The following is a 7603-nucleotide window of genomic DNA, read 5'->3' on the forward strand; positions in this document are numbered from 1 at the left end:
ACGCGGGAGATAGCAAAGGAAGCGTATCGGGTCTCCAGGAAATTAAGCGAGCCCGATAAGAAAAAATGGCAACAGCGGGACAAAAAAACACGAATCTCGGCACAGAGATCGCACGGCTAAAAAAACGGATGAAAGCCAATTGAATTTAGTCGGATGAAAAATAGCAAAACCGTTGTTAAATTACAATGCTATCGTCCTTGCAAGGGATGTAAGATGTTCGTCCTTGGTGTAGCTTCATCCTTTGGGTAGCCATATCAAGATTGGTGAAGGAAGCCATGATTTAGAGAATATGCTGATGGACAGGAGAAATGATGTTGTACCATGCATGGGATATCCCGTGCATGGCTAAGCCATCCATTTCTTGAAGATTCGGATACATGCAGATATGGCTAGCTGCATGTTGCTTATTCAATTGAATTTTATTCTCCCATATTTGATCACTCTTGTCACATCGATCATTTACTATCCTTCATCCACAATAACTTGACCATAGATTGCACAGACGCTCTATCCATTGTATTATGTCAAGCTCCACTCTCACATATTTTTTCACAATATTTACAAGTTGGAAATCATTTTATCTTATAAACCAAAACTCCAGTTGAAGATCCATTTGCATATTTGTGCTTCTAATGACGAGACCTTTCAAACAAGACCATTCTAGAATATTTCGCAAGTTTTAAAAATCAAATTATGAAACACGGCAGAACTCCATTAAACATGGTCTCGCTTAAAAAGTCACTAAAGTATATTCATGTGTGGTCTTGTTTAAAAGGCCTCGTCACAAGGAACCCAAATGTGCAAACGAATCATAAATCAAAATTGTCGTTCATAATATATGTGGGATTCAAATATTCTATTGAGTAGAAGAAAAGAGATAGGCTGATAGGTAGGAGTAGGTAGACTATTCACCTGACTTTGTCAGGCACAGTTTCATGAGTGCATCTGACATGGTGTGTACGTGATGCATGCACGGTATATACCATGCACGGTAGATAATCCGCTCTCTGATGGACAGTGGTTCTTTCAGTTTCATCATTCAGTCAATGCATGTGCATGACAATTTCTCAGTCACGTCTATCCCTAAAACTCCAGCAAGCTGGTTCAGGTTAGAATGGTGTCATGTTGAGAGGTGCCCCAAACTGCTGGCTCTCTTTACTTCTAGATTTCAGAACTTCCAGTCTTTAAGGACTCTTTCCGCGTCTGATCTCCCGATGGATTATTGCATCTTGGTTAGTGGCATTCGTAATTTCAGGAGTTATACCTTCAATGCACTATAGCACATATACCTACACAATTGCCCCATGCTGGTGTTCGTCATCCCCATCTCCACCTCCCCCCTGCCAAGCTTGGAGAGCCTCCACATAGCATACTGCAGTAAGCTCCAACATGTTTTCCCATTGGACGACGAGCGCTCTGAAGAAATAGCATCCGGTGTCATATTCAATAACCGAGTCCCGCTTCGGTACAACCCCCTTGCAATACGTATAAAGGGTAATATGGACATTTCGCACTTTGTATCTACTTTTATAGTAACGTATGCGCCAACCCACGACCACTTAAAACGCTACGTGCGTCCACAACCACTGCAGCAGCGTGCCTTTGGTAGATTATCTAAAGATAAGCGCACTAAGTAAGTGACGCGCTGGGAATTTTAAAAAGATTTTATGAGCACTTTGTGAACTGGTCATTTTTTCATAATTTATTTTTATTTATTTATTTTCCATTGCCTGTTACGTTTTTTCTTTCTTTTTCAAAAAATTGTCACACTTTCAAAATGTTGCCCAAAATTTCAAAAGCTTCGTTATTTCCAAATTTTCTGCACAAATTAAAACTTATTTGCATTTTTGAAAATTGTAAGGTAATTTCAAAAAATGTTTGTGTCTTCAATTTTTTTCAGAATTTCAAAATGCGAATAATTTTTTCGACAGCACAAAAAAATTGTGAAAACAGACATTTTCTGAGAGGACAGACAAAAAATTAAATTCCAAAACATTTTTCGAAAATGAGACTAAATATATGATATAAAAAGTGTTCTAAATTTTACGGAACATTTTTTTGATTTGTGAACAATTTTTGTGAAAATGAGAAAAAATTTAAATCCCGAACAAATTTCAATAGTCGCTTGACAGGACCGAAGCCGTCGCTTAGTTGGGCAAGGCCTAAGATTTTCTTTCCTGTTTTATTTTTCATTTTTCTCATTGTGGATGGAAGTTGTGGTAATTTCAAGGATGTCTACGAAAACACCATGTTCAATGGAGGGTGTTCGGGTTGGCCAGAAGGGTCTGTCAAAGAGCACATTATTTTTCGACATCCTTGAAATGGTCCTGATTTTTTCATGGCCTCGTATGACCAATTCAAGGCACCAGGACAAGCTTTTTGGTTTTCGACAAGATTTGTATTTTTCTAGACTTTTCTCGGTAAGAAAATGCAGAAAAAGGCTGGACATGTCGCATCTTGCATAGGGATGGCAGTTTTGCTCATGGGTATGGGTACCCGCGGGTACCCTACCCAAAAACAAGGGTATGGGCAAGACTTGAAGAGATTTTCTACCCACGGGTAATGGGTACCCATACCCACAAAATATATGGGTAGGGCATGGGTAAGAAATTGTGCCTATGGGTAACCCAATGAATACCCAGAAAAAATTAATAAATGAAAATAACTCCTATAACATGTGGGGTTAACATCCAACTCATATGGTCCAACCCTAAATCTCATATCCCTTAAACAAGTCATAGCTCATAGGCTCATAGTCACCTGCTCGCCACTCCTCATACGTCCTATGTGACTCCTCCAAAAGATGAAATATCGACTCTTCACTACCAGACTTTTGTCGAACACTCGATCCAGCGATCCCCAATTCCCACCACCGCCTTCCACTACGTCGGCCTTCCACCAACCGTTGCTCATACTCCCCTGATGCCTCCAAAAGGCCACCCACTGGAGGAGGCCACATGCGTGCTATACTACTCTACCATGATCACTTGAATTTTGAACTCATTTCTCTACCTCTTAAGAATTTGAATGCTATATATTGTACCCAATGGATACCCATTGGGTATAGGATACCCGATGGGTATGGGCATGGGTGTCAGTTTATACCCATGGGTATTGAAGTGGATGGGTATAAAAAGTTTCTATGGGTATGGGTTTGGGTAGAAGGAAGTTGTACCCGCCCATACCCCACCCATTGCCATCCCTAATCTTGCATACGGTGTCGAAAATTGTTCAACATGGCATGAATGCCTTTGAGGGGCATGCCCACCTGGTGGCAAAAGTTAGGATCATTTTAAGGATGTATAAAAATAGACCACGTTGAACGAAGTATGTTCTGGGGCCATGAGGCTCCGTCTGAGAGCATGTTATTTCTCGACATCCTTGAAATTACTTCAATTTTTTTCAAGGGCCTCATATGACCAATTCAAGGCATCATGAAAAGTTATTTGAGTTTTTGACAAGTTTTGCATTTCCTAGAGTGTTCTCGGTGAAAAAATGACAATTAATGACAGAACATGTCGCAACGTGCATATGGTATCGAAAATCATTCAGACTAGGTATGGATGCCTAACATGGTCATGCCCACTTGTTTGCAGAAGTTGGGGGCAGTCTTAATATTTCCAAAAAATACCATGTTCAATGGAGAGTGTTCAGATAGGTTAGAAGGGTTGGGAGCACCTCATTTCTCGACATCCCTTAAATTGCCCCATTTTTCATGGCCTTGTATGACCAATTCAAGGCACCATGCCAAATTGTTTGGGGTTTCTCCTAATTTTGCATTTTTTGAAGTTTTCGTGGTTAAGAAGGCCGATAAAATGACCGAATGTCTCACTACTTGCATATGGTGTTGAAAATCGTACAAACCAGGCATGTGCCTACCATGGGCATGCCTACCTTCTTGCAAAAGTGGGGTTCATTTTAAGGATGTCCAAAAATAGACTATATTCAACCAGAGTGTTCGGATAGGCTAGAAGGGTCCATTTGAAAGCTCGTTGTTTTTCAACATCCGTCAAACAACCCACAATATTTTCCACCGGCTTCTATGACCAATTCAAGGCACTATGCCAAGTTGTTTAGATTTTTGAGAAGTTTTGCATTTTCTAGAGTTTTTTCGATGAAAATAGGCTGATTAGTGGTCAGATGTGTCGCAACATATAAACAATATCGAAAGTCATTCAAACCTGACATGGATACCTCATATGTCCATGCCTCTAATTATCACCAAACGGTGATGGTTCTCGTGGCTTTTAGCAATTTCACAAACTAGGAGGTCGTGTGTTCGATGTCTAATAGTAGCACTACTTTTTTGGTTTTTTTGAATTTTCGATCAGTGGTAGTGCTACCTTACATAATTCATTAATGGGCCGGTCCAAGACGGACTCAGAACGGGACAGATTTTCACTACGTATTTTATCATCCTACCCTTTATTATGAATGGGTATGGACAGATCTCGTTCATTGATGTGTTTTCGATCGGTGCTAGTGCTATCGTACATAATCCATTAATGGGCCGGCCCAAGGCGGACTCAGAACGGGACAGATTTTCGCGACGTATTTTTTGGAAAGACCATCCTATCATTTATTATAGAGGGATATGGACAGATTTTCACGACGTATTTTATCATCCTACCCTTTATTATGAATGGGTATGGACAGATCTCGTCCATTGATGTGTTTTCGATCGGTGCTAGTGCTATCGTACATAATCCATTAATGGGCCGGCCCAAGGCGGACTCAGAACGGGACAGATTTTCGCGACGTATTTTTTGAAAAGACCATCCTATCATTTATTATAAAGGGATATGGACAGATCTCGTCCATTGATGTGTTCATGAGGGTTGTACCGAAGAAGAAATGTAAATAACCTGAAGCACATCAAGCTATAGCATCTCCACAACCTAGAGCAGATATGTGAGGCTAGATTGACCGCGCCGGCGTTGGAAACCATCAGCCTTAGGGACTGCTGGGGCCTAAGGGCATTTCCAGCCGCGCCCCCAACAGGCCCCCCAGGCCATTTTTTCGGCGCCGGCGCCGAAAAAACGGCCCAGTCGCGCCTCCAGGACGCCGAAAATTGCCGGTTCGGACCTTTTTTCCGCCCGGCGATCACAGGCCGAACCCGGCGCGCTGGGGAGCAGTTGGGGGCTCCGGCGCTAGGGAAAAGCACGCCTGGCCCACACCGACAGGGGAAAAGTCAAGGTTTTCTTCCCCCGACTCGCCTCGCACCCCCCGCGCCCTCGGCCACCACTAGCTATATCCCGGCGACGGCCGCTGCCCTACTCCGCTAGATACCATTCCCCGCCGGAAAATAGCAGCGCTTCGCCGCGGCAGCCCCTCCCACAGCAGCTGGGCGTTTCCGGCCGCGGAGGCGCGGTTTAGTGGCGGGTACACGCGCACCGAGCGCAAGGTGTTCGGCGTTTTGCCTGACTCGGCGATGGACTCGGATGACGAGGAAGAGCTCGCCGCGCTGCTGGAGGAGGAAGCCGCAGCCGACGTCCAGGAAGAAGAGCATCTCATGGTGCTCGCCGCCCTCGCCCAGCTGCTGGCGAGCAATGAAAAGCCGCGGCGAGGTGGCTCGGCGCCGGGGCGGGTGAAAGCAATGAACCGGCATCGTCTCGAAGGCTACTGCATGCTCTACTCCGACTACTTCGCCGATGCTCCACTTCATGGCGAGAAAACATTTCGGCGCCGTTATCGGATGAGCCGAAAGCTCTTCCTCAGGATTGTGAATTCCATCCGGGAGTTCGACAACTACTTCAAGTGCAAGATGGATTGCACTGGCGCTCTTGGATTCACCTTCATCCAGAAGTGCACGACAGCGATGAGGATGCTTGCATATGGAGCTCCCAGTGATTCACTCGACGACTATGGGCGCATGGCCGAGTCCACCAGCATAGAGTGTTTCTACAGGTTCTGTCGGGCAGTGGTGGCAGTGTTTGGGCCATAATACTTGAGAACACCCAATGCGGAAGACACTGCTCGGATCCTAGCCCAGAATGCAGCAAGAGGATTTCCTGGGATGCTTGGAAGCATCGACTGCATGCATTGGAAATGGAAGAATTGCCCATTTGGTTGGCAGGGGATGTACAAAGGCGCCAAAGGCGGTTGCAGTGTGGTGCTTGAGGCGGTAGCCACACAGGACCTCTGGATTTGGCACTCCTTCTTTGGTATGCCAGGAACTCACAATGACATCAACGTGCTGCAGTGCTCTCCTGTTTTTGCCAAGCTCGTTGAGGGCCATTCTCCTCTGGTGAACTTCGAGATCAATGGGCACCAATACAACAAGGGGTACTACCTAGCAGATGGCATCTATCCGAGATGGTCGACATTTGTGAAGACGATCTCAAACCCTGCGGCAGGAGGCAAGAACGCCTGGTTTGCGAAAGTTCAGGAGGCTTGCAGGAAGGATGTCGAGCGGGCATTTGGTGTGCTCCAATCTCGATTCGCCGTTGTTCGGTACCCCGCTCAGACCTGGTCCAAAGATCAAATGTGGGGGATTATGACTTGCTGTGTCATCTTGCACAACATGATCATCGAGACTGAGCAAGAAGACCCAGTGTTTGACACTGAACCATACTACAGGCAGGGTCCTCTAGCCAAAGTTGATCACCATCTACCGGCAACTTGGACTACCTATCTCAGTATGCGTCAGGAGATCCGAGACCCACAGGTGCATCATCAACTGCAGAAAGATCTGATTGAGCACCTATGGAGGCTCAAGGGGAATACCGTGTGATGAAATACGAGTTTTTATTTGTTGAACTATATAATTTATATTGAACTATTTGTTGTTGTATTATTTTGTTAAAGTATTTGATTTTTCTGTGATGAAATATGTGATAAGAAATAATTGTGTTGATAATTAAACGCCGAGACACGACGAAACCATGCCGAATATGGGCCTATTCTCGCCCATATGGGCCCTTTATTCACCGAAATTGGGCTGCAAAGTGAGCCAATTTCGGCGCCTGGGGGCGACGATTGGACGCAAAACCGCCCCCAGCGCCGATTGTATCGCCGGCTCGCCCCCAGGGGGCGATTTTTATGCGTCCTGGAGGGGCAACGGCTGGAGATGCCCTAAGACGGCTCCGGGCTGCAGGCTCTAAGCTGCCGATGGTGGACTGTGAGAAGGATTGGTGGGACAAGCTGGAGTGGGATGGCTTGGAGGCCAACCATGACCCGTCGCTCTTCCAAACACGCCACCCAGCTTACTACAAGAAGACCCTTCCAAGGGTCTCCGTTCTAAGGTTTGTCGTACTACATGGAGTTCGTACATGAATATAGATAGATTGAGTGAGTTCCGTTCCAAGTAATATTTTTCTTAATTTCCTCTGTTCATGTCTCAGGTAATCGGGTGCACTTCTCAGGATGGCAGCTTATATGGAGCATCAGTCTACCGCGCGTTATCGCAAGTTCTGATCTCGCAGCTCTCAAGGTGTTTCTCATTGCCTGTGTGTTTGCTTTGCTCGATACAAGTTCTATGGTGTGGCGTGCGTGCAGGTTATGGTGCTACTTGCACAGCCAATAAATTGTATGCTTGGATTGGTGTGTTAAGCACTGTATTGCTATAGCTTTCTCCAGCCTGGTATGGTGTCCACAACCTAGC

The 7603-nt window shown here is 45.3% G+C and overlaps 1 pseudogene; it reads left to right on the forward strand.

Annotated features, from left to right (window-relative positions):
* Positions 1-1010: 1010 nt before the first annotated feature.
* Positions 1011-7347, forward strand: LOC147982258 (uncharacterized; annotated as a pseudogene).
* Positions 7348-7603: the final 256 nt, after the last annotated feature.

The sequence above is a fragment of the Triticum urartu genome, chromosome 3A (genome assembly GCF_056163025.1).
Source record: "Triticum urartu cultivar PI428250 chromosome 3A, HENAU_Tu73, whole genome shotgun sequence".
In the NCBI taxonomy this organism is placed as follows: Eukaryota; Viridiplantae; Streptophyta; class Magnoliopsida; order Poales; family Poaceae; genus Triticum; species Triticum urartu.